A 26397-nucleotide genomic window follows, 5' to 3' on the forward strand; every position below is an offset into this window, starting at 1 on the left:
GGTGTACACAGCCACCAAGCAGCTAATTTTGGAATTTGCCTCAAATGATCCAAATTAAAGATGGGTTATGATTTCAAAACATTAAAAAAAAATCTTACAGGTATATCAAATCTTTGGGTTTTAGTTAATTACAGAAGTAGTCAGTTTGACTACCCAAAATAGCCATCACAATAGCCAACAAAGAAGAAATGAGGAAAATTTCTTACCTGCAGGAGGCAGGGAAATCATGCTTTTCCTAAACAAAGGAAGTATGGGGATTTTATTTAGGAAGTCTGAACATGTTCATGTAGAATTCTCCCTATTCCTAAACAGGCAGATAAAGAAAACCACATCTAATCATAATCAGAATGTAAAAGCAGAGATATTTAGGGGTATTCTTATTGCAGTGTTATGCAGAGACTTATGTAAATTATAAAAATGATGGAAAGAAATCCCTTGGCAGGTTCATCTTGTACCACAAGGTCTTAGCTGAAAATCAATAAATGACACAGTGGAAAAAAATATTGCTTTGGAAACTATGCAACCTGTCAATCTTGATGTTCAGTCTAAAGGATAACTGTACCAATGCCATTGCCACAGATGGAAAAGAGAGAGAACAAAAATACAGAAGACTTCAAGGAAAAGACATTTTATATCACTGTACACTCTGCTCTTAGATGAGTGGTTATGATGAACTATATTAACCTCAGAATGAAGCAGCTTTTGCCTCTTAACAGGCTGACTCGGGGGAAGTGAAAAGCTCCTTCCATGCAAGAACATAGGGATATCCTTTTAACTAGCCCTGGCTGTTGTCTGTCTCAGGGCTGTGACATCACTGTAGGAAATTTCATTCTTACATTTTTCTCAGAAAAAAATTAAATTATGAGTGTTTTCCATGCATGCATCAGTGCACAGTGCTTACAGAGGTCAGAAGAAGGCAGAAGATGCCTGGAACTGAAGTTACAGAAAATGGTTAGCTACCATGTGGTTTCTCAAAATAGAACATAGGTCCTCTGTAACAACACCCAGTGCCCTTAATTGCTGAGCCATCTCTCCAGCCCCTCTTTTTATTTGAAGTTCATTTTCCTAAATTGTTAATTAAGAGATATTACATTCCTTTTCCCTTTTATCTCTTCATTCCATCCCTTCCCAAGTCCCTTCTAAATTCTTCCCTTTTAATTATGGGTGAATAAGTATGCTGAAATACATGAACACAACCTGCTGCATCCAGGTTTGTTGGTTGTACCTATATGGATAGTTGGCTGATCATGTTGTATTGGACAAATAATTAGGGGACTCATCTCTGCCTTATTCTCTCAAATGGAAGAAAATTCTACTTTTTAATCAGCACCAGGTTTATGCCCCTGACTAGGCTGCCTTTGACAGGAAACATGATCAAGAATAAAAAATTTAGGGTAGAAAAATACCTTACTAGTTAAGAGCACTCCAGATTAAAGATGGACACAGCTTGTACAACATTAATACTTCCACTTTTTTCCTACAGGGAGAGATTCATTCTACCAGTTCTGATAATGTAAAGGGACCTTGAATAATGCAGTTTTTTTTCACCTGCCCACTGAGGAATATGTGCTGACTAACAATAGTGTTCATAAGCACACTCTCCCTAGCTCCATTATTCTCTAAATATTCAGCTATCCATGAAGACTACTCTTTATTATTATTCATTTGCCAACACTTTGCTCTGAATTTTAGGAATAATATTCCTAAAGCAATGAACCTATTATCTGGGTAGTGATCTATCTCCTACTTTTCTTTGCTGGTTGTCTGAAGTCCCTGTGACAACCAGGTGAAAAGTACCTTCAGTTCATCTGATGTCAGTGTTAAGTCACTTAACAAACACTCTCCTTGAGTGTCTTTAAATCTCTCTTTAGTTGTTAATATACTGGGCACCATTCTACCTGTGTGACAGGGACTCACTCAGTCCCACATAGTATAGTGGGCTGTACATGCTAGCCACATTGTGTCCAGGAGGATGAAGGGGAAGTGCCTATGGAGATCAGGAAGATCACATGGTCTGTTATTAGAACCAGGGGCACATGCTATTGAAATGCAAATCTCTGCTGGTTCAGAAAAGTTCTGGGACTGCAATGGAAAGTAGCATCAGGAATCATTGTGCTATGTCTTTAAGCACAGTTTAACCATATGGGGTGCTCTTGTCACTCAGGTCTCACTAGCCAATCAGGCTCTCCAGGTGCCCTGCTAGTCAAGAAGGTGTGCAGGGTCTTTCCAGCTGCCAGCTTCAGAATTGTCTTTGAGAGACTCTGTCACCAGTAGTTTTTCTTTGCTGTCCTGGGAGTGTTGCTGCAGGGAGCTGAGCAGAGAACATGGCTGAGCTGGAAAAGCAAGATATGGTGAGTGAGGGGCATGCTGTTGAGTCATGGGAGACAGTGTGGTGGGTCCTCCACTTGCTGAAGCAAGTGGTCAGATGCAGAGTTCTGCATGTTCCTGCATGATTCTGCATTGTCCAGCATGACCCCGCTCATCCTGCATGCTCCAGTGTGGATCTTTGTGGTCCTGCATGGTCCTGCATAGTCTTTGCAATTCTTGGGGCTGGCTGGCAGCTTCTGAATAACTTCAGTCTCCTGCTGCAGAGCATTGGGAGTGGGACTGTGCTTTGAAATGTCCTCGGTGCCATCACTGTGAAGTACTGGCACCATGCTTGTGTTGTTTCTATGGAACACAGATTTGCCAAATTCAAAGAGGCCTGGTCCCTCCCTTATCTTCCAGAAGTTCTACACTTTGAACATTTAACATTAAGGTTTAGGATGCAACTGGAATTACTTCTAGCAGCTTGTATACAGTATTTTCTTTGTAGAGTTGCACTCCAATGTTAAACTGTGATGTAGAAGAGTAGAATCAATGGTAACAGAATTGATGGTACAAGGTCTTTACAGTCCTTAGGAGACATTAATTCACAAAGTAGAATTTAGGTAAGAGAGGGCTGCATCACAAACACCTGAAAGATAAGTAATATGCTAACCATGCCAGTTAGAAATTAGTATGATAAGATATAAATGTTTGTTTACCAGGATTAACCAGCTGATACAGATATGTAGGATATAGATATGATAGGATAAAAGGTTATATTGTTGACCCTCCTTTTAAAGAGCAACAACTTGTTTAAAAATGTTTTACATTGCTACGGATTTTAGTTTATTGATACAAATATAAAGTTAATTTTGTTATACTGTGTGTATATTTTTACTCTTGTTTAAGGTATGTTTGTACAGCTCATTTAAAATTGTAATGGATAATTAAGAAATAGATTAATAATTAATCTTCTATGACAGTCAAACTTATAGTCATGTTAAGTTTTCTAGGTATACATAGATACATTTCAGATAGATAGATAGTCTTCAAATACTTCAAAGACCTTCAGAATATGGCATTTAAAATGTTTTTAAAAATTTAGACTTTCTGGACAATGAGACATGTCGGCTCCTAGCAGCACCAATTTACTTCAGAGAGGAGGATGGGCATCAAAGACACTCTATATGGAGTTTATCTTCACCTTGGCAAAAATAGCCATTTGGGAAAGAAACTGTTGTACCTGGACTGCTTGATTGACTGGACATGCAGGACCCATAGGAAGGTGACCACTGAACTTTGCTTGGCAAAATAGTCCTTCAGGTTCCTGCTTCACAGAGGAAACTGCCAGACATTTTACAGGACACAGAGAGAAGTGGCTGAGAGACTCTAGGCCTGTGGGCTGAAGACAGATGCCCCAACTTTACAGGGGAACTTTGGGTGACTGTCCAGGCTGCCAGCTATCTCTGTCTACACTGCAAGACTCTTGAAAGTTGCTTGCATCCTTCTCTTGTTTCTCAGGTAATTTTATATCCTTCTGAGGTCTTTGATGGAGTTGAAGACTAGATAGTTATAATTTAATTAGTTATGAGAAGAGAAAAGTTAGATATAAATCCTTGAACTCACAAATATAATATAGATAAGATATCTTCTAAATTTTGCCAAATACAAATAGACTAGTTTTTATAAACAGACTAGATATTGTAACTGTAATTCTTGCTTGATAATTGTTTTGTTATCTGTAATTGTACTATGTGAAATTCAAAACCTTCCTTTTAAAAAAAAAAACACAGAAAGTGCTATCTATGGATATCACTCTGTATAAATAAAATGCTGATTGACCAGTAGCCAGGCAGGATGTATAGGCAGGACAAGCAGAGAAGAGAATTCTGGGAAGTGGAAGGCGGAGGCAGAGAGATGCTGCCAGCCACCACCATAAGATGTGAGATGTAAGGCACTGGTAAGCCTCAAGCCAAGTGAAAAGTATAGACTAATAGAAATGGGTTAATTTAAGATAGAAGAACTAGATAACAAGAAGCCTGCCACAGCCATACATTTTGTAAGCAATAAAGTCTCTGTGTGTTTACTAGTTTGTCCTGACTTTATGCCAGGCAGGACCAGGAAAACTCCAGCTACAACCAGCTACATTCCATAACATGGGAGACAACCCTGATTTACAAACCAGTAGAAAGGCCCATCCTTCCATTAAAAAACTGGCTTCTTCTATGCTGCTCAAGAGACCATTACAGGGTCACAACCAACTTTATGTCCTGGTATGCCATGGAGGTATATTAATTCTAGAACAGGGGCATCTCCTGTCTTTTTGAAAAGCAGTTTTGAGTAAAGGACTTCTATGTTGAGGTGGACTTAAACCCTGTCTGTAGCCCCAGAGAGCATTCCCTTTATTATCCCTGACTAATCACCCTAAATTTTTGGATTACATATCTGTACCACCACAGAGTTCTAAAATTACCAGTTTGAGTCACATATTGGACTGTCTACTACACAACAGGGAAAGGATTTGTGTGTGGAGCATGGCTTCTTCCTGCAGACCAAAGGAGGAGGAAGAGTGCCCTTGGCCTGCAGGCAGGGGCAGGGCCAATAGACAGGGGGTGAGGTCACCTGTGACCTTCCATTTTTCCCTTCTACCTGGGAGAACAGGGCCTACAGGAAGGGGTGGGGCCACCTGTGTCCTTCCTTCTCTCTCCTCAGCCTGGTAGGGTTGGGCCTGCAGACAGAGGGCAGGGCTTGCAGCCAGGGTGAGGGGCCTGCAGATGGGGGCAGATCCTGTAGACAGGGGACAGGGCCACTGTGTACACTGCAGGGGGCATTAGACCAGGCAATATCTTGATCACAGACTGCAGTTAAAGGCAATGAGCTGTAGGGGTCTCCATTAGAAAGAAGGACTGATGGGGCATGGTGAGTGACTTTCTCTGTAATTTCTCTGCATGTATTAATTCCTTCCATGTGAATGAAGACAGACACTATTGGCTGGTGTACAGTTTAGGAAGGATAGCTCGAAGTACTAAGTATTCAGTTTCCAATTAGCAAACTCTCCTGTGCAGATATGTGCAATCCTGGTTGATACAGAGAAGTCAGCTGAGAGGTTTGAGATACCGACCACTGGCTGTAACTCCATGTGTTAGCTTATACTGGCTAATATTTTACATGGGACAAAGTCATACAGTCTCTTATTAATGGTATTCACTCTACCATGGAGGTCCTGTATCCATTTCAAAGTCAGTATAGCTACATATAATTTCAATTATTTTTATCATTTTAAAACATCAAATATTGGTATCATTTATTAACATTCAGGTTCTTTTAATGCATTATTGAAAGCTTTTTCTATTTTTTCTATGTTTCCCAGTATAGGAATTTTATTCCTTTTTGTTCTTAACTGCTATTTGTTTATATATTTATTTATATAAGTTTATAGCAGTGCTTTTCAGTTTGGGAGGACATGGTTCCCTTTGGAGGATCAAATGACCCTATCACAAGACTGGCCTAAGAAGGTGCAGATATGTATATTATAATTCACAACAGAAACAAAAATATAGTTAAGTAGTAAGAGTGAAAACAATGTTATAGTTGGGGTGTCACAACATCATGAGAAACTGTAGTAAAGAGTCACAGCATTAGGAAGGTTGTGAACCGTTGATTCAGGTCAACATGTCCTGTAGCTCAGGCTTAACTCACACAATATAATTGAGAATTGCTTTATTTTTTTATTTTTATTTATTTTACAATACTATTCAGTTCTACATAATAGCCACAGATTCCCTTGTTCTCTCCCTTCCTGCCCCCTTACCATTCCCCCCAGCCCACCCCCCATTCCGACCTCCTCCAGATCAAGGTCTCCCCCGAGGACTGGGATCGACCTGATAGACTCAGTCCAGGCAGGTCCAGTCCCCTCCTCCCAGATTGAGCCAAGCGTCCCTGCATAAGTCCCAGGTTTCAAACAGCTAACTCATGCAATGAGTCCAGGACCTGGTACAACTGCCTAGATGCCTCCCATACAGATCAAGCCAATCGACTGTCTCACCTATTCAGAGGGCCTGATCAAGTTGGGGGCCCCTCAGCCTTTGGTTCATAGTTCATGTGTTTCCATTCATTTGGTTATTTGTCCCTGTGCTTTATCCAACCTTGGTTTCAACAATTCTCGCTCATATAAACCCTCCTCTTTCTCACTAAATAGACTCCCAGCGCTCCACCAGGGGCCTAGCCATGGATGTCTGCATACAGATTCCTCAGTCCTTAGAGAGGGTTTATGGCACAACTATTCATTGAGATGAGAAATCTTTTGTCCCTTCCAGGAGTGATAGCACCATTTCATCCCATTGACTTGTTACTGGATTATGTAATAAGAACCAACATTTACCATTCTCTGACTCCTGACTGTGGATACAAGGTGATCAGGTTAATAGGAGAATTAACATACAATAGGTTGAAGGAATAGAAACTACCCTTGCTTGCTATCTGGCTAGAGCCCAGATATTTGGAATTTTGCTGAGATTTTTCTGCCTTGGTGTCTTGACTGCCAATCCAAGATTGATAGGCTCATGGAGTGCTGATGACCATGTCAGATATTCAAAACACCTGCAGAAAGGGCCTGAGAGGACACTGCTTACAGCAGACACCCGAAGCTGTGGTAGATTCTAGAACCATAGGATAAATAAGGAGAGTTGCCAGTGTGGAATAGTATTGGCACTGTAAGAAAGTTGTGTGTACTAAGGATGGCAAAGTCTAAAACACGGAGCTTCCCTAGTCCATGAGATCCCAGAATATCATTAACAGGCTCAGAATTTACACAATGTGATACAGGAAACTGTTCAAAATGGAAAGAAGTATTGCTTCCTGATTTGTTTTCCTTAAATGTGATTGATTATTTGCTATGGTCCTGTTCTTCCCTTTTTGAAAACAGTGGGATGTTACTTATTTTTTTCACAGAATATACATTTAAGAGACTGTAGACTTTTTAAATGTTGGAATTTTTAAAGGCTATGGGATTTAAGAATTTGAAAGTTGTTTATGTTATGATTAACATGAGACTCTGGGGAACATGGATGGAAACATTTTGTTTGATAGGGATGTATTGTAAAATTATGAGTCAAATGAATAATTTCCCTCAGTTACTTTGGGTCAGGTTATTTTATCCACTTAACAGAAAAGAGACTACTCCACCACACTGTTTGCTGCTCAAAATGAAAAGAACCCAGATTGTCAATTCATGGACATCTACCAGACCTTTGACTTGAAATACATTTTTAATCATGATCTATGAGACACAACTTTGAGTCTTTTTCTGTGTCACTAATGTATAATTCCTTAGTGCTTTCATCCCTGTACCCATGTACATAAAATCTCCAAAAAGGGGACTTAGTAGATTGTCTTTATATATATCAGCATACTGATTCATACTTAGTTTATAAGGAAGAAGTTGGAATGGAAATATTTGAGAAGTGATGGAATGAAGAGAAAAGAGAGGAAAGTGGTGTAATATCTTTTAAATAAAATGTATAGCAATATATTTTAAATAAAAAGTGGGGCTAGAGAGATGGTTCAGCAATTAGTGGTATTGGGGGTTGTTACAGAAGACCAAAGTTCTATTCCCAGAACCCACATGGTAGCTAACCATTTGCTGTAACTCCAATCCTGGGCATCTCCTGTTTTTTTTTTTTTTTTTTTTTTTCTGGACTCTGTAGATACTGTTCACAGACACATGTAGGCAAAACTTTCGCATAACTACAGTTAAAAGCCAGGTGGTGGTGGTGTACACTTTTAATCCCAGCACTCGGGAGGCAGAGCCAGGCAGATCTCTGTGAGTTCGAGGCCAGCCCAGGCTACACAGTGAGTTCCAGGACAGGCACAAAGCTACACAGAGAAACCTTGTTTTGAAAAACTAAAAAAAAAAAAAAATGTTAAAAACATAAAATAAAAATAAATTTCTTTTCAGTAGTTTCAAAGTCCCGAGACAGACAGCAGACAGAGATAGTTAGAATGAATTCCTTTTTGTCCTGAATGGAAGGAGTCGTGGTCTTCTTCAGAGCCAGCCTCCACAAAGCAAAAGCAGCCTTGTTCTGAGCTGAAAATAGCTCAGCAGAGCCATCCAATTAAGAGCGGTGACCACAGTGCTGATAGGTGACTTTTCCTTGAAGTTTTCTGTTTTTGTGTTCTCTGTCTTTTCTATCTGTGAGAATTGTTACATGGTATGTTGTGCCCAGATCGTGACCCCAAGAGAGACCACGGAGGACAAGCATACCAGAATGCAAAAGCAAGGTTTATTCTGTTTAAGTTTACAAGCTGTGGCAGGGAAGCTCCTTCCAATGCACTCACTCATAGCAGTGAGGCCTGGAGGAGCTTGCCCTTTCTTTGTGAGGCTAGTTCTTAAAGGCACAGACCACGTAATTCATTCCCCACAACCCACCTCCCTCTCCTTGGTTAGTATCAGTTTCCTTTTTTCAGTCTTTCATGTTATCTTTATCTTTTGTTTGTTCAGCAACCGTGTTAGGAGTTTTCCGAGCTGTCTCCGGGGTTTGAAAAGTTTGGGAAATTTATGGCCAATTAGCCCCTACAAGTTGGCCAAATATCCTGACTCTGTGTTTTTAAGTCCCTGTAACTGATCTCACCACCTGGGAACTTGAAAGGGATCTAAGTTCTTTTTTTTTTTTTTTTTTTTTTTTTGGTTTTTCGAGACAGGGTTTCTCTGTGTAGCTTTGCGCCTTTCCTGGAGCTCACTTGGTAGCCCAGGCTGGCCTCGAACTCACAGAGATCCGCCTGGCTCTGCCTCCCGAGTGCTGGGATTAAAGGCGTGCGCCACCAACGCCCGGCCCGGGATCTAAGTTCTTATCCACGCTTAGGAATCCTGATTTAAGCTTCTCTTTGTAGGGCACAGAGTGGGGGTTTTTTACGGAGGTTTCACAGGTACAGATATATCTTTGAGTTCAAACATCAAGATTAACAGATATCATAGGCTCCAAAGCAATCTAATTCCATAGTGTCTTTTCTGTGATTTTCAGCTAAGACCTTGTGGTACACCCTCTGTGAGTTTGAGAACACTATGTTGTATACAGTGAGTTCCAGGACAGCCAAGTTGATCACACAGAAAAACCCTGTCTCTAAAAACTAAAAGAAAAAAATAATATTAATTATACTACTTAAATAATTATAATAAACTAGGTCATGGGAGACCATGGGGAAAAAATCACTGAAGACCTTAGAGAGGCATGGCTTGCCCTCATGCTTCTTGGCCCCAAACACCTAGGTTTTTCTCTCTGTTGAAATACTTTCATCTGCATCTACTCCACAGAATTTGTCATTCTCCATGGAAGCATCTATGTTGTTTTAGTCAACCACCAAAGAGAAAGAGAATGTGAGGGTCATTAAGGGTCCTTAAGGCTTCTGAATAACCCCTGTAGTGAACCTCCATTTGAAATACCCAGCTGGCTCTGCTGGGTGTAGCAGGTTAATTCAATCACATACCCATATCTATACTAAAGTCCTTCATGATGCTGGTCTGAATGCATGAGAAGAGAACCTTCAGTTTGTTCTGCCTCTGAGAGCCAATAGTGCTCTTTATCTTGGTTCTGCTATACAACAGGGAATGCAGTTTGTGATCCTTGGCATCCAGTCTCTGTGTGCGGTAGCAACCATAGGGGGTTGTTGGTGTTTTGGAATCTGAAATATTATCAGGAAGATGAAATTATAAAATAAAGTTTCCTGAGAGGATCCACATATAAGGGAAAGAGAGATGACATAGTCTCAGGTAAACATATAAATGGAGATGAGATGTGTTGACTGTTGTTACAGAAATGCTTCATTTGCAGTAGCTCCGAATGTTTAATTTCCCCCTTAGTTTTGACATGACTTTCTTTTTCTTTTTCTCAAGTGGCTGTGAAAGTAAACACTTTTGAACACATGTCACCTATATGTGTTTCTCCACTGTTCACAGTTCTCTCACCATTTTAGATGTTCTAGATAAATTCTCTCAATTAATAGATAATGTATATTTTTATATTACACTCAAACATGGATACTCACTTCCTACTTAAATGTAATTGGGTCATTTCAATCAGTTAGAAAGGAGACATGTTATATGACCCTTCTGCCCAGGAATCAATTGCTCATTATATAAAAATCAAAGAAAGAAGCACAAAGAAACAGGAAGGAATGTATGCCCTGAAAAAATTAATGTTTAAAGTACAATTGCTATAAAAGACATACTGTATCATATAGTAAGATGAAGTATTTAAATGTGATACAAACTTCCAAATGGAATTTGTCAGTCAAAAGGTGGTGGGGAATTATCCTACCAAGAGTCTTTTGTTCTCTTTACTTTTCTGTTTTTTGACTAGATTTAAAGAATCTATTCCATCGTTTCTCTTTGTTAGCTACTCACCTCCTTGTCAACCTGCACTCCCCTTCAGTTGTGCTGACACCTGCTACCAATCTCTCCCACAGGGGCTGAGGCTGATTTTCTTGCCCTGGCTGAGCAGAGTCACATTTGCCTTCATCACTTAGACTTCACTGTCTTCTCTTTAGCACTAGGAACAGCTCTGAGGAAATTTACAGAGAAATGTGAAAATTTAATCAGAATTAATGTAGAAACTGAAGTTTCTCTTCAGGTATCATCTTTACTCCCTGTGACACAGGAGGAATGTTCCAACATTCTGTACATGCACTCTAGCTGTTAAAGGCAGAGATGCTGAAACAGGCCTAAGTTCTATGCCTTTACATTTGTGTTGCTTACTCATGCCTGAAATGAGTCCTTCATAGCTCAAAACTCATCCAAGTTGAACAACGTCCTTTATGAAGGCAAAACTTCTAATTCTTTCCTAAAGAGACCACCTACTAAGAGAAAAGCAGTCAAATGAATGAGCCTATGGGGCAATTCAGTGGGAAGCACACACTCAAAAAGAAGTAAGCCATGCCTTTCACTGGCCCTTACATTTGATAGGTTGTGGAAATCTATCCACAAAGAAAGAGGCAGTGCCACTCATGTAGGTCCTGTCCACTCAAACTGTGTTTTATACAAGTACATACATGTAGATAAGAATATTTCTAGGGTTGGGAGGGGAAGGAGGAGGGAAGAGGAGGATCTTTGATTGGTATGTAGAATGAAAAAAGTTCCTAATTAAAGCCAATATTGCTATTGTGCTAGATTTATATTTGTGCCTAGAATCATTATTCTTCCGTATAGTTTCTGAACTCTCCTACTCTCCCATCACCCATAAGATATGTAAAATTTACAAACCTTAAAAATATACTATGCTCTCACTAAGTATTTGTTGATGAAAGGATTGGTTTTAACAGCTTTATCTTTCTGTGAAGTACCATGCTCCAAACTGTTTCTGGGAAAGAAGCAGTTGAAAACAGCAGTTCACATCTGAAAATACAGATTGTTTTCATTATGAAACCAGTTTGCAGTCTCCTGAAGGGTTTAGTAATGTTAGATGTTTTCTGGATTCTGAATATGACTATCGAGCATAGCTTACTCCTTTAAAAGAATGTATCAAATCAGGTTATGTTAGAATAGTAACAATAGTTATCTGAAAGCCTGAGATTCTGGTAAGTTGAGGCTGGGCACCTCAGCAGATAGAGTAGTCCCACAGTGGCTGTCTCACATTGGAGAGACCCACAACCCAGTGGTTGCTCAGAGCATGAATCTGGCTACCTGAGCAGTCTGAATGTGGTACTAGAACTTTAGAAGTTTCCTGGAGAGGTGATAGTCTCTAGTCAATGGAGAGATACTGCAAAGAGGTTTCTGGTATCAGCAGAGCAATCCTCTGCAGCAGCAGCAGGTTAAATCAATTCATGGGCAAGAGGAACGGCCAGGCAGGCACAAGGTTAACAGCCTGCATCCTACTCTGCCCTTTTTAATCTAGGCTGCTAACAGAAGGTTTCACCCACACTTATGGGGTGGGTTCTTTCCACATAAATTAAGGCAATCAGGACAAGTTTTTAGTTTGTTTCCCTACTGAGGCAATTCTAATTTGTGGCAAATTGACATTAAAACCAATCTTCACATTCCACCATTGCTCACTGGCCACCTTAAAATCCATATGCTTATGCAGACATAAACATACACACATCACAGCAAGGAAACAAAAAAAAAGTAAGAAAAAAGAATATATTCAGAATCTGACATTCAAATTAAATTGTAAATACAATATAATCTTTTGTCCCTCAAGCCTCATATTTAGTTCACAGTATAATACAATCCTCTTTTAAATGTCCTATATTCCAATATCCTAAAAATCCAAATCCAAATCCTTTAAAACTCTCATATAAAGTATCAGGGACTATGGAGGTTCAGCCCCTCGATAGTCCCCTCCCAGGGTTTGGGAAGAATCTACAATCAGCTGATAATTAATCTTTGATTAAGAGAAATGAATCTATGTACATGAAACTCCTTAGTCCATACACTTTATTATTCTGTGTCAGTTCTCTCTCTACACAGCTTATACTCTGCTCTCATTTTAGCTCCTTTCTTGCCTGATTTCTCTCTACATTTATCTGCCATACACTCTAGGTTCTATCTTAATTCCTTCATCTTAGTTCTACCCCTTCTAGGTTCTCATCCATCTGGTTCTTTCCCATACCATCTCCTCTCCCATCTCCTCTTCTTTCATCTGTTTTTCCTCATCTTGTTCTTTTCCATCTGGCTCTTCCATCTTGTTCATCTAGTGCTGTCTTCTAGCCCTTCAATCTAGTTCTTCCCCATCTTAGTTTGTTCCTCTCAAGCTCTTACCCATCTAGTTCTTCCATTCTCTTTTCTCTTCTCCATCCCCCTGTGCCCTGGAAGTCCCAGTAAATATACACTTACAAGCAGTAATCCCTTGGCAGAGCAAAGCCAGGCTTCCAGGGTCAAATGGAGGGGTGATAAGAATCACATAGAGAGGCAGTAATACTTAATTATCATTTGCAACCCAAAAGGGAAGTGACTAATGGGGAAATGAATTAACTAAAGGCTAAATTCGGGTAGTATCTAAGAAGAGAAATTTTATGTGCTCCACTATAGTCTTAAACGTGATTGGTGGAAAGTGTTAAGACTCTATAAGTTGCTAGGTCAATGGGAGAAAATAAAACTGTCTTCTTTTTTCCTGTGGTTCTTATCTATTCAAGTTAACTGCCGTGTTTTTCTGGAGGGTAAGGGAAAGTGTGCTCGGTCACTAGGCAACCTGTGTACAGATAGATGCCTCTGGTGATAGTAAAAGGGAGATAGGAAAGATATGGGAAAGGAGGTAGTTAAGCTTAATTGGCACATCCATCAGGTCTTCTCAAACAGGTAGTCTGGACACTTAAGTCTGTTCTTAGAGAATACAGAGGTATCTCTGATAAGGTACTTTCCTCCATCTGGGGATGGACCTGGCCAGATGCTGCCCATTATGATAATTACAGGGAGGCTTGAGCTAGGGTTCTGGCTGTGCATAGCTGTCAGCACAGAAGGTTATCTAAATATTCCTTTAGTAGAGGGGAAATGGTGTCCACAAATTATAGAAAATCTGCAATAGCACACAAGAAACTCATAGCAGAAAACAACTGATAATCAAAAGCCAAATATCACCAAGGCTTCCTGAGCCTAAGCTTGACCTCTGAAGGCCTTTGGCTTCTTGCAGGTGTTAACTTTGTCATAATCAGGTGAAATCCTACTTTGTATATTTTTGTGGCTTGCAGCAATAAAGAAACTGTGTACATACATCTAGCACATTATGTTAATAGTGTCTATTAATTCCAATCCTGAAAAAATAAATGCCATTACAAATAGGCAATCAAACCAAGCTACAAGACATCCAGCAGAAAAAAACTCAATACCTGGTGTTCTAATGAATTTGGAATATAATATTATGAACTCAGAAATAGACTGGCTAGCAAATTTCTTTGGAGAATAATTGTTTTAGTGTCTCATAACTTATCTTTGATAATATGGATTCATAACATTTGACTGATAATAGTATCTCATTCAATATTGGATTAAATTATAAATAGAAATAAGAAAACTATAAAGTCTCTTTAATGTATGCATACTTATTTTATTAACAAATAGAAAAAGACCATTTATGTTGAATATAATAATTTTATATTTTTTAAAGCTGAAGGGCACTCTCTAGGGCCAGTCTCAGATTCATGATCCTCCTGCCTCAGCTTCCCAAGCTGCTAGGTTTAGAAACATGCACCACTATTCCCCGATAAAATGTATTTCTCAAACTGGGAGGTGAGATCTATGTATTTGCCTGTATAAGTTATATGAAATTGGAGTTTATATAGCTACTGCCAGGTTGCTCTCTCTGGAAGCATCTGCAGAGCTCAAAATGTAACATAGGTCTATTTTCCAGTTTCCTGTCTCAAACCTTGCACTTGTGTCTTTCACAGGGTCCTACTGATATTGAGTGGAAGTTGGCAAGAACAAAGCTCTGGATGAGATACTTTGATGAAGGTGGAACTTTCTGCCTCCTTTCAACATTATCCCCAGACCCAAAATATTTCTCTATCTTGCCAACTGATTCAACAACACTTGCATTCCCCAAAGTGACCCTGATGGAAGACAGAGGAGGCACAACTTGAGAAGCCCCACAGTGACACTAAAACAAAATCTGTTTCCCTGGACACAAACTGTTTTCCTCCTTTCCCTTCTGCATGACAGCTCTTATCTTAAAGATCATGAAATCACTCAAACATATGCTTTTGACATTTCTCAGCCATGAGCCACTAAGTCATTTGACATGCCGAATATTTACCAAATCACTTGGAGAGGTGAATGATAAGAGCACAGTCCAACTGATGCAAGCTCCCTGTCCATGCTGAGTCACAGGAACGCCAAGCTGATGACCTGATACAATGTCAACATTGTTAGATACCACTTCCTCACTGGGACTAAACACAGCCAGTTCTGCAGAATAGAAGTCAAACCTAATCTAGCCATCTGTGGAATTGACTTGACTAGGGTTCCTGTCACACACAAGCAGCTGTGAGATTTTGAGAAAGCGACTCTCTGGTTGTCATTTTAATTTTCTCCTCTTTCCAATAAAGCAGCGCTATCTGGTGGCCTCCCGGATGGCCAAATGGGTTTTCTGCTCCAGGTAAGAGGATGTGAGGCTAGGTCAGATAAGATGAGGCAAGGTGAGACAGAACAAGAACTATGGGATGGTATGTGTGCAGCTCTGGCCACAAGGCCTCCCTCTGTAACTTATGAGCAGACCATGGAGGCCTGAGCACTCACTTGTCCTGTGCTGAGCTGGAAGCCTGCGATGTGCAGACCCCTAGAGTTGAGAGGCTCCACAACCTTTGTCCCTCTTGAGACACTGCAGACCATTCCCACCAAAGCCACATCCCACCAGAAAAGGCCAGCCTCCAAATAGAGCCACATGCAACACATCCAATCATAAATGGCATGTGAGGCTTAAGCCCGCCCCTGAAGTACTCTGGCCCAATGAACATCCGGACAGAGACTCTAAACCTCCCCCATTCCACCTTGTTCTTCCGGCCTGCTACATTGAGCATGCTCAGACTTGACTGCTGAGGAGCTGCTGAGGCTTTGTGGAGGAGGTCTGTGGAGTTTATTCTGGTCCCAGGCCAGCGTGGTCAGCCTCAGGGTCTCTGAGGGGTGGATCACACGGGTGGGAGACCGCCATCTCCTCAGAGTCTGGACTTCCTCACAGCCCCGGTTCTGGTGAGGCTGAGGTGAAGGCAAAGGCCTTTTTGGCAACAGTCTCCTCTTAGGCCTGGTCTAGTGAGGGCTGGGGCAGTCTTCTCAGAGCCTGGAGACTCCTCACAGCCCAGTTCTCCTGAGGCCGCGATGCCTGCTGTGAAGATCCAGGATGGCAGGATGCAGTTCTGAAAGAATGATTATAGGCTTTCCTCCAAATTGTTATAGGATTAACCTTTTCTGTATTTCTTTACTGTATCTTAGTGCCTGTGGGATCTGCAATATCCCTTTTCTCATTCCTTATGTGAGTAACTTTAGTATTCTTTCATTTTTCGTCGCTAGTGTGCCTAGAGATTTATCAGTGTTATATAGATAGGTGTCTTTCTCTTACTTCTTGTCATATTTATTTTCAATTTACTGAATTTTAAAAATTGATTAGGGCTTCTTATTCACTTTCTTTTTAGTATTTATATAAAATTTATGTCACAGATTACAAATTACATAAGTCAGGAGTTAAGTATTTCATACCTATAATCCAAGCCCTTGGGAAGCCAGATTCCATTAGTTTGAGAACAGACTGGGCTCCACACAGAGCTCTGGCTACACTGGGCTATGCTACCGAGTGAGATCTTATTGTAGAACATACACGCAAAATCCAAATGTATTCACATTCATATAAAATCATTTAATGTTTTAGTTTTTTTCTAATTATGGTTTAGCTTTATTCCATAAATTTTGTTATCTTTTATTTCCACTTCGATACTTTTACTCTCACTATGACTTTCTCTTTTAATCTATTGATTATTTTAAGAATGAAATGTTTAATTTTCATTTATTGGGGATTATTAAGATACTCTTCTGCTATTAACTTATATTTTAATTTCCCTGTAGTCACATTGCACACATCACTTTATATCTGGTCTTTTATGTTTATTTAAACCTGTTTAGTATCTTGTAACACGGAGTGTGCTGAAAAGTGACTTGTGTGTTCTGGAAACGTTGTCTTAAGCTTTCGTTTGAGGAGGTGTTCTGTAAATGTCTGTCAGGTGAAATTGATTGACAGCAGTGTTCATGTTCTCTTTGTCTGCTTCTTTCTTATTTTCTCTTTTTATAGTACAAGAACTTAATTATAATTTTAATTTTTTCTTATTACCCAATCTTATCCTGTGGATATATCAAGAGTAAAATGGAATTTTCTGTTCCAAATGCATCATCTTTAACCCTTGTTATATAGGAACTTTTGTTCCTATGTCAAAATTGCACTGAATTATTCCATATGTTCATATTTTTTAAAAGTCAAAAACCTCATTCATTTGAATTCTTATTGTTTGGTTCATGTTAACAAATGGTAGAAAGTGAAATTTGATTTTTTTTAACCTATGCATTTTTTCTTTTTTTATTGATTCTTTGGGAATTTTATACCATGTACCCCAATCCCACCCATCTTCCAGTGCCTCCATATCTGCCCCTCACTCTTTTAGAGTCCCCCCACAAAGGAAAGAAATGGGGAATATAAATGAGACAATATAAACAATAATTAAAAAGAAGAAAAAGTAAAGCACTTCACTCCCCCGACCCCCATCTTTCCCACCTCTCCATCATCTCTCCATCATCTTAGTGGCATTAGGAGCTGCTGTGTCTCATGCAGGTCTAGCATTGATGGTGTACTGAAGCCAGGGGCCTTAAACCTGACCAACATCTCGTTACACCACGAACATTTGCGATTGAAGCTGTTGGACTTTCCCTCCTTTTGTTCTGTCAACTCCCATCACCAACTTTAATTGTGGATTTGTCAGTTTCCATCCACTTTCTCATCCAGGTTGGGGGATTCGTAGTTAAATACTTTTCAAGTGGAGTGTTCTGTCTGCCTGGTAAAATTGATCCCTTTTCACCACACACATGTATATTATAATATTTGTGTTATTCATAATAGATACTTTACCTAGTAAAAGTTATTGTTCAGCAGTTTACTTTGGTGGTAACATGGGTACTAGGACATTTTAAAGAACTCTGCCTTTTCCTGCCTCCTTACTCTGATACTCTGCCCATACATTTGTTTTCTATTCATCATAGAGTGAAATCTTTTGTGGTTGTTTATCTAGTCTGGCAATTTCTCTCTCATCTAGACCTTTATGTTTAATGCAATTACATGGTTAGTTTGAGTCTTCTATCTTGATAGTTTTAACTTCACAGGTTCTGTCCAGAATGTCTTTCTGTGTCTGCTTTTGGGTTTTTATTCTATTTATCCCCTCACCTAGCTTGTTATTTAGACATCTTTTTAAAATAGCTTAATAGCTTAATAGCTTTTTTTAGGCACTGGAGGCCCATGGGCTACTAAACTCAGAGCTCCTTCCTTGGTGACTTATGTCAGAAGCTGCTAGACCTCTGGAGCTCATCCATTGTGTGTTGTGTCAGCCAGACCAAATAATAGTTTATAGTTTACAGATTATTCATGCCAAAATTTCTGTCTTTTGTTATGGTGGACTTCAAAGCTTTTGTAATCCTTCTTAATTAAATATACATGATGAATGACAATATGGTAATGGAATTTAGGCACACTGTAACTTTCAGTGACTAAAACTAATGAAATGCTAAGAAAGCCCTTATCATGTTTAAACTTTATGCAGATTTATTTGCATCAACTTTATACAACTCAGATTTCTTACGTGGTCTAATTATTTTATATACTGGTGTTAATCTTTTGTGATTCTGGGTTCCAGAATGACCTTATAGTACTCATAATTTATTAATTACACTCCTTTATTCTTACAACTGAGAGTGTGAGAATGAACTGACATCATGTACAGCATCCATGCAACCCTCTCTGCCTCTCTGGTTCCAGAAAACTCAATAAGGAAATTTGGAGAGAACACTTTTAAAATTCCACATATGTGTTTATAGGGGGAGGTATGTGCACAGGAGAGCAGTTCCCACAGAGATAAGGACAGGCTCCAGATTTCCTGGAACTAGAGATATTGGTGTTTGATTATGAATCACTGCGATGGGTGATGGAAACTGAACTCAGGTTCTTTGAAAGAGTACAGTGTGTGTTTTTCTGTGAGGCCAACTCTAGCCCCATCATTCAAACATTTTAAGAGAAGTTTAGAAGATAGTAAAAATGTAGTCATTATGTTTAGTTTTATTAAAATCTATAAGCCCTTATGCATATAAGTAATTCTTTTTCTGTTTTTTTTACTTTTGAAATTAATCTTATTATTCTGTACATATTAATTATACAAAGTCACTAATTTGCTCATATACATCCCCTCACTACCCTGTTATACTCCCTCCATCTAAAATATGTGCCCTCACGCTTCCTCAAAAATTTTCCTCCTACTTTGATATTTTTTGTAGATTCCATTTATGAGAGAAGATATGGGATATTTGTATTTTGGAGAATTGTCTATTTCTTAAGTTTGATGATACATAGTTGCAGCAATTTTCTTGAGACTTATATAATTAATTTTTTCTATAGTTTTTCTTTATTGAATTATCTTGGATTATTTATGTGTTTCATGCTTTCTTTATCCATTAGTGTACTGGTGGTCATCTAAGTTCATTCCATAAATCATCTGTGTTGTAGGTAGCACAATGATAAAAATTACACACAAACTCACATACACACATATACATGATCAGAATAGTGAGTTCACTTTTAGAAGTAGGCATACCCATGAGTGACACAGCTGGTATGTCTATGTTAAATTTTCATTCATAACCATCATTATAGCATCCACAGTACCCAGGATGTTTTATTTTACAATAAACATAGCATATATGCTCTTTTTACACTTCCTATGCAGCATTAAACAATTAGATTTGGTGAAAATTTTAATCATTAAAAAGACACTTAAAGCTGGAATTATGGGGCAATCTAAATATTATTCATCACCAAGGCATCATTTGTCCTCTTCTGTGTTTACGTTGTTTTTATTTTACTAGTGTGAGAATGGGTCTGGGGACCCAAGAAAATGAGCACATAATCTGTAGTGTTTGAGCCAGGCTATAAGTCCTGCTGCAAAGTTATTATAATTCAAGTGATTGCCATGCCTTTCTTACTCTGAGTGGTCAGAGCTGGACCTCATATTACTGCATGGCTGGTTCCCTCAAAGTGGTCCACTTGGTAAGCAGAATGCACTTGTGAGTACCTAGTATAACTTTGCACACATATTTGTATCTCACATATATGTTGTCATTTGAGATACTGTCTCAGATGTGGTCATTATGAAAAATTGTTTTCAGCATGCAGAAAATAAAACTCTGCTCTTTATCTTCTACCATACCCAAGCTCTGCACTAAAGGCATCATAGAAGTCAAAATGAGACCTGATACCCTGAAATTGTCAAAGGTCACAGTAGAGAAAATACTCTCACTTCCAAGAACAGGGAAGGGATTTCTGAGTAGGACTCTCATCCAATAGTAAATGAGACCAAAAATCCACAAATAGGATCTTGTGAAATTATGACTTTTTATTTCAGCATAAGCAAATATAATTGAAGTAGTGGCCCACAGAATATGAGAAAATCACTGGTGCAATAGTGACATGGGAGTCACTGTTTAATTAACTTCCTTCTGATCTCGTGAGGCCTGCACTATAGGAAGGAATTAATACCTAGTACTGTGTACCTGGTCAAAAGTCACTGGCTTCACAGATCATAACCTTTAAGATGATGCTACTATTGTTACTTTGTGTAATAGCAACTGCTTTGTAAATATTTCTGTTTCTACATCTAGATCTCTTCAGCTCTCAGTCTTGGTCAGAGGTCCTTCTTTTGGTAGCAGGCATCAGTGAATGCACAGCCTCATAACATTAGAATGTTGAAGTGACCATGAATGCTCATTGCTAAATGGAATCTGTAGATTAACCACTTCTGTTAGAAATAGGAAACATCATGGAAATGGGCCCTGAGTGTCTTGTCTGAGCATGAGGGGAAATGCTGTGACATGCTGTCTTTTGGACATGACAAAAGCCATTGCTCACTCACAAGAATGTGCTCACCTACAGCATCAGGTGACCATGTTCGGGACTGACTGTGAACATACCTATCTGTCCTGAACCAGACAGCTGGAAGAGGCAGCCTGCAGGTGGAAGACAAAGCTTACTAAGCCTTTGTCTCAGTATGGAAAATAAAAAGGAAGCCAGAAGTTGGCTTTTTGTATTACTTATCATTTCCCCTTTATCTGTCTGCCTCCCAGGGAAGACTGTGTAATTCCTATTCCCTCAAATTAATGAGTTTATTGAGGTTAATACAGGAGAATAGGTATGGAATTAATTATAAGAATATGAATATCTGTAATGTGTGGCATCACAAAGTCTCACATTAGAATGGGTGACTCATGAAGACTAGAATTCTGAATGTGTCTGCATGACTTGTTTGCAGCTGAATGAGACAGAGGGTCTCATTTCTTCAGTTCTCCTTAGTTACCACCTATTTAACCTTGGGAATGGAAGGACCTTGTTAATCCTGTAAGTTTCAGCTTTCCCAGCCATAGTTTAATTGCTGGGTATTATGAACCTCCATAGAACTTTCTGAGACTTAAGGAAATAGCCCTACCCAGGGAAGAGCACACCAGTTGGATACTCAATATTAAATGATAAGTCCTGAAAACATATATTCTAGCTATACAGAATGATTTGTTTACATTTAGGAATATATAACTACATGCATACACACACACACACACACACACACACACACACATACATGTATAAGCTTATAACAGCAATTAATGAAAAGGCAGGTCATAAATTAGAAAGAGGGCAAGGAAGACTATAGGGAAGGTTTAGAAGGATGAATGAGAAGAGAAAATAATGTGATTATAATCTCAACTATAAAAGAAAAGAATATCATGTCATAATAAGGAAAATTGTTATACAACACTTCACCCTTTCCTTAAACTGTTAATTGTTTCCACAAGATCACTTTCTTCCATTGGGCTCTGCAAAGGCTGGAGAGCCACACACTGGTCCTGAAGTCCCTGATGAAGCAACCATTTAATTTTTATCTCTTCTGTAAGCACAGCTCCATCATGCCCAGTAAATTGGCCATAATGTACTGCTTCTATCATAAGTATATTTTCTTTCTTTTTTTAGTAAGAATTTTTTTCATTTTATATAACAAGCACAGATACCCCTCTCTTCCCTCCTCCTGCTTTTCCAGCATTTCCCCCTTCAATCCACCCCGTATTCCCTCCTCCAACAAGGTAAGACCTCTCATGGGGAGTCAGCAGAGACTGGTCCATTAGTAGAGGCAGGTCCAAGCCCCTCCCTCTGCATCAAGGCTGTGCAAGGTGTACCACCATAGGTAGTGAGCTCCAAAAACCAGCCCATGCACCAGGGATGGATCCTGCTACTACTGCCAGAGGGCTCCTTAAGCAGATCAAGCTAAACAACTTGATTATGCAGAGGGCCTAGTCCAGTCCCACAGAGGCTCCATAGCTGTTGGTCTAAGTTCATGAGTCCACTCTAGTTTGATTTGGTTATCTCTGTAGATTTCCCCATCATGGTCTTGATGCCTTCTTACTCATAGAATCCTCTTCTCTCTCTTTGACTGGACTCCCAGAGTTTGGCCTGGATTTTGGCTGTGGATCTCTGGATCTGCTTCCATCAGTTACTGGATGAGGGCTCTATGATGACAGGGTATTCACCAATCTGATTACTGGACTAAGACAATTCAGACCCTCTCTTCACTATTGCTAGTCATCTAAGCTTAGGTCAGCCTGCTTACATTGATATTCTGGGACTGTGTAGTACCTGTTTCTCTTTAGGTTTGAAGCAGTGGATACATTTGAGTCCAGGTTTGTCTGAAGGTATTTTGTAATTTGTAATTAGCCTTGGATTATGCTCAGCCTTTCTGAAAAAAAAAATGACATGTGGATATTGATACAGGACTGTATCTACAGCCCTTCTCTTATATCTCATGTATATTCTGAGGAACATTGGCACTTTCCAAGGGTAGTTGGCATAGACACCAACACACACAGCACAGACTCCAGATGAAATAAACTACATGTTACACAAACAGAAAGGTGAAGTAGGGAGGAGACAGTGGTGCTTGGGAGAGTCCTTGCTGCTGCATTGGTGACTGTGGTCATAGTAAAGAGGCACCCTGAGCTCATGTGGAAAATTGTTGCTTCTCAGTAAAGGTAACAAGCTAGAGTCCCAACAAGGTCCCTGCTGCCTTTCCTTCCTTCTGTGATCTGCTCCCATGAAGGCATATCACAGGCAGTTAATATAACAGCAGAGGCTGGTCCTCCATTGATCTGAGGCTGCCTTGTTAGGCACGTGAGGGTTGTGCACATCTTCATGGGTCCTCTTATGCAGTGTGGGCATGGTGTCCCCTCCTGTATGTCATTCATGGCATGCACTATGAGGGTGCTCCTTTGGTCCTTGCTATGGAAATACTTCTCAAAATGTCATTTGTTTTCTGCCTTGAAAACCCCTGGAACAATGAACCATGCCTTAGTGATCCCTTTCAAGAAAGCTCCTTGTCGTGTTCACTCACTGATGTGCGATCAGGTCTTCCCACAAAAAAATGTCTGCACTGACTTACCAGAAATTGATTCCTGCTCACATTAGTACTGTTGTGAATTACAGGCCACTTTAATAGAGTGAGCTGCCAACCTGTCAAGGGCACACATGTAACCATGACAATGATTCCTTATGCAGTGTCACAGAGGCCAGGCCTCACTCTGCTCAGGGGAGCAAAAAGGTGGTCAAGCTATGTAGATGTTTTTGGACTGATAACTAGGGAAGGTGCCCAAAGGCTACAGCTATCATCCTTGCTTGGGGACAGCTTCCCATCCAATCATCCTTTCCTACTACAGAAGTTCACTGCTGAGAAGAGGAAGGTCAGTGGGGATGGGGCAGACTCAGGCCATATGTACACAGTTCAAATACTGGTCTATCATTTCTTTCTTTCTTTTTTTTTTAAAGATTTATTTATTTATTATGTATACAGTGTTCTATCTGCACACACCCCTGCAGGCCAGAAGAGGGCACCAGATCTCACTACAGATGGTTGTGAACCACCATGTGGTTGCTGGGAATTGAACTCAGGACCTTTGGAAGAACAAGCAGTGTTCTTAACCTCTGAGCCATTTCTCCAGCCCCTGGTCTATCATTTCTGATCCTCAGTTTATCTTCAAGATTCTCTGATCATGAGGCTGGTATTGTGCCATCTGCAGTACCTGGAGCTTGGGGAAAACAGCTGTTTTTTAATTTGCCCTTTAGTCTGTCCCTTCACCAACATTAAACACAACTTGAGTGGTACTGACCAGAAAGCAGAAAGCCATGAGGCTTTCCCTGCCTCCTCTCATCATGGTAGTTGATGACTTCTGAGGCTGTCACTCACTGGGTAGCAGTGTCACAGCTGTTCATGCTGTCCCATTTTGGAAAGTGGAGTCCTGGAACAGGTGCTGACTCTGTCTCAGCTGTTGTCACCTTTTCTAACAAATGTGAGTGGAGATTAGTAGTAGAAAACAATGGACATAACCCACTTTGAGAAAACCCTTCCCAATCTACCATTGTCCTTTGCTTTCATGCCTCTCTCCTTCCCTGACAGTTTATCTCTCAAGGCTGGTCTCAGATTTCGTGCAATACTTCTAACACAGTCTCCTTAGTGTTGGGTTTCCTTTTTATTTATTTATTTATTTATTTATTTATTTATTTATTTATTTATTTATTACCATACATGCTTTTTTCTTGCCCTAATATAATTTTTAAGGGTAGTGGGAAGTAGGCATCTTAGAGATCTCAAGAGTTAGTCAAGGTATCACAGTGTTCAATTCCTCTATCTTATGAGGATGGAAACCTACACTTAAGAATTGTGGCATGCAAAAAGAAAGAAAACAAAATTGAATTAACATGTTTTTCTACTGGTCCTCAACCAATAAAATCTCAGTTATAAAAGAAAATCTCTTGGGAATTTCTTCCTGTTATCTCTAGATGCTGTGTAAGCATTATGCTATCTTCAAAGCCAAACAGGATTTAGGGAGGGTAGCTTCAATAAAACCAGCTATCTAATCACAGATCTTGAAATGCTTTTCCTGTCTGTAGCAGCCAAATCCGGAAGAAGAGAACTTACATGGTTGCCCAGCAGGGATGCCTCTTTGCTGTCTCAGCCTGGATGCCTGTGGTAACAGTTACAGTAGGAACGCCCCACCTGGAAGTCTTCCAGTCGACATCATTGTATCCTGAGAACCCACAATTTCCTGGTCTTCACCTAGTTCTGGATAGCCAGTAAGTGTTTTTCGTTTTACTTGATGGTGATGATTTACTATAATCTGAAAGTACAGTAGAGGAGGAAGGAGAAACTGAAATCTTACATCTGCTTGGTGTCAAATGTTATCTGAAGGGCTTAACATGTGACATAGATTGTAGATATCCATCTAAGAAAGATCCTGAAACATCTACACATTGTTATCAACATCTTAGACAACATCAGAATTCTAGAAGCATGGAATTTCCATGCACAGAATGCAGCATGATCAAGCATGCCCCACCCAAAAGTAATAGTGCCATTAGCCCATCATAAAGGATCAGGGCACCATCATTGTTGTGCCACAATACACACATGCTTTTTCACACACTATACTCACATATATATGCCCACATTCATACATTTAGAATCATGTATTTGTCTACAACTTTGCATGCACATCCATACACACCCACGCACACCCATATGCAGACACATAGAAATATTCATTAAATTAATTAGATGTATAATAATTTGGCATAACAAAAAGTAAAAAGAAACAAACAACCTTTGTGGTATTGGTACGCATGTGTATGGTATGCATGTTGTATGCAGAACTATGGGTATAGTTATGTGCATGTTTTTATAAGTATCTATATGGTATACATAATATGTACAACCATATCTAATTGCATATACTTGTGTATATAAATATAAAGATAAACTGAAATCTCAACTCCCAGACACCAGCCAAGGAGGCAGCAGGACTTTGCGAGTGGCCACCTTGCTGTGTTAGCTGTTTTGTACCTTCAACTCTGAGTACCTGTTATGTTTGTTTGAAAGGCATAACTTTTTAATTCACAACAGAGACACTGTTTTGCCTTACTAGAAAATATGTAAAATGTAACTTTCAAAAAACAGAAACATGAGAAATAATCTTTGCTTTCAGTATCTAGAAATGAATATCAAAACTTCCTTCAACACTTTTTTCTATAACTGTATATCATTTCAATACTTTAATATTAATTTTATTTTTTAATTTTTTTTCTCACTTGAATAATGCAATCTTCAATATATATAAGTCATGAGGTATCATTCTCCATGATGGTAGTGGCCACTACTGTCTCTATCTAAAACATCTTCTAGTTGCCTAGAAGTCGAGTTGTTAATTCCTGCATGGACTAGTTTATGTTTCTGTGTAGACTTAGGAAACATTTATTACACTAGGCTTTGAAGACATGGAGG

General features: G+C 39.5%; 1 protein-coding gene and 1 long non-coding RNA gene across 4 annotated transcripts in view; one reads left to right on the plus strand and one right to left on the minus strand.

Moving 5' to 3' along the window:
* Positions 1–20401: 20401 nt before the first annotated feature.
* The window catches only part of LOC143269391 (disks large homolog 5-like), a 28096-nt gene continuing 22100 nt past the window's right edge, over positions 20402–26397 (minus strand). For 2 of the 3 annotated variants that reach the window (XM_076554504.1, XM_076554506.1), the window contains 4 exons: positions 25039–25237; positions 24230–24400; positions 22707–22806; positions 20402–22579 (listed from right to left, as the gene is read on the minus strand). The gene's annotated coding sequence lies outside the window, so the exon portion shown is untranslated. The remainder of the gene's footprint in view (positions 22580–22706; positions 22807–24229; positions 24401–25038; positions 25238–26397) is intronic. The other variant, XM_076554505.1, reaches the window with a different exon arrangement.
* The window catches only part of LOC143269398 (uncharacterized), a 28503-nt gene continuing 27181 nt past the window's right edge, over positions 25076–26397 (plus strand). The window contains exon 1 of the long non-coding RNA XR_013045793.1: positions 25076–25193. This is a non-coding gene — a long non-coding RNA (uncharacterized LOC143269398). The remainder of the gene's footprint in view (positions 25194–26397) is intronic.

Source organism: Peromyscus maniculatus, chromosome 18 (assembly GCF_049852395.1).
Source record: "Peromyscus maniculatus bairdii isolate BWxNUB_F1_BW_parent chromosome 18, HU_Pman_BW_mat_3.1, whole genome shotgun sequence".
NCBI classification, from domain to species: Eukaryota; Metazoa; Chordata; class Mammalia; order Rodentia; family Cricetidae; genus Peromyscus; species Peromyscus maniculatus.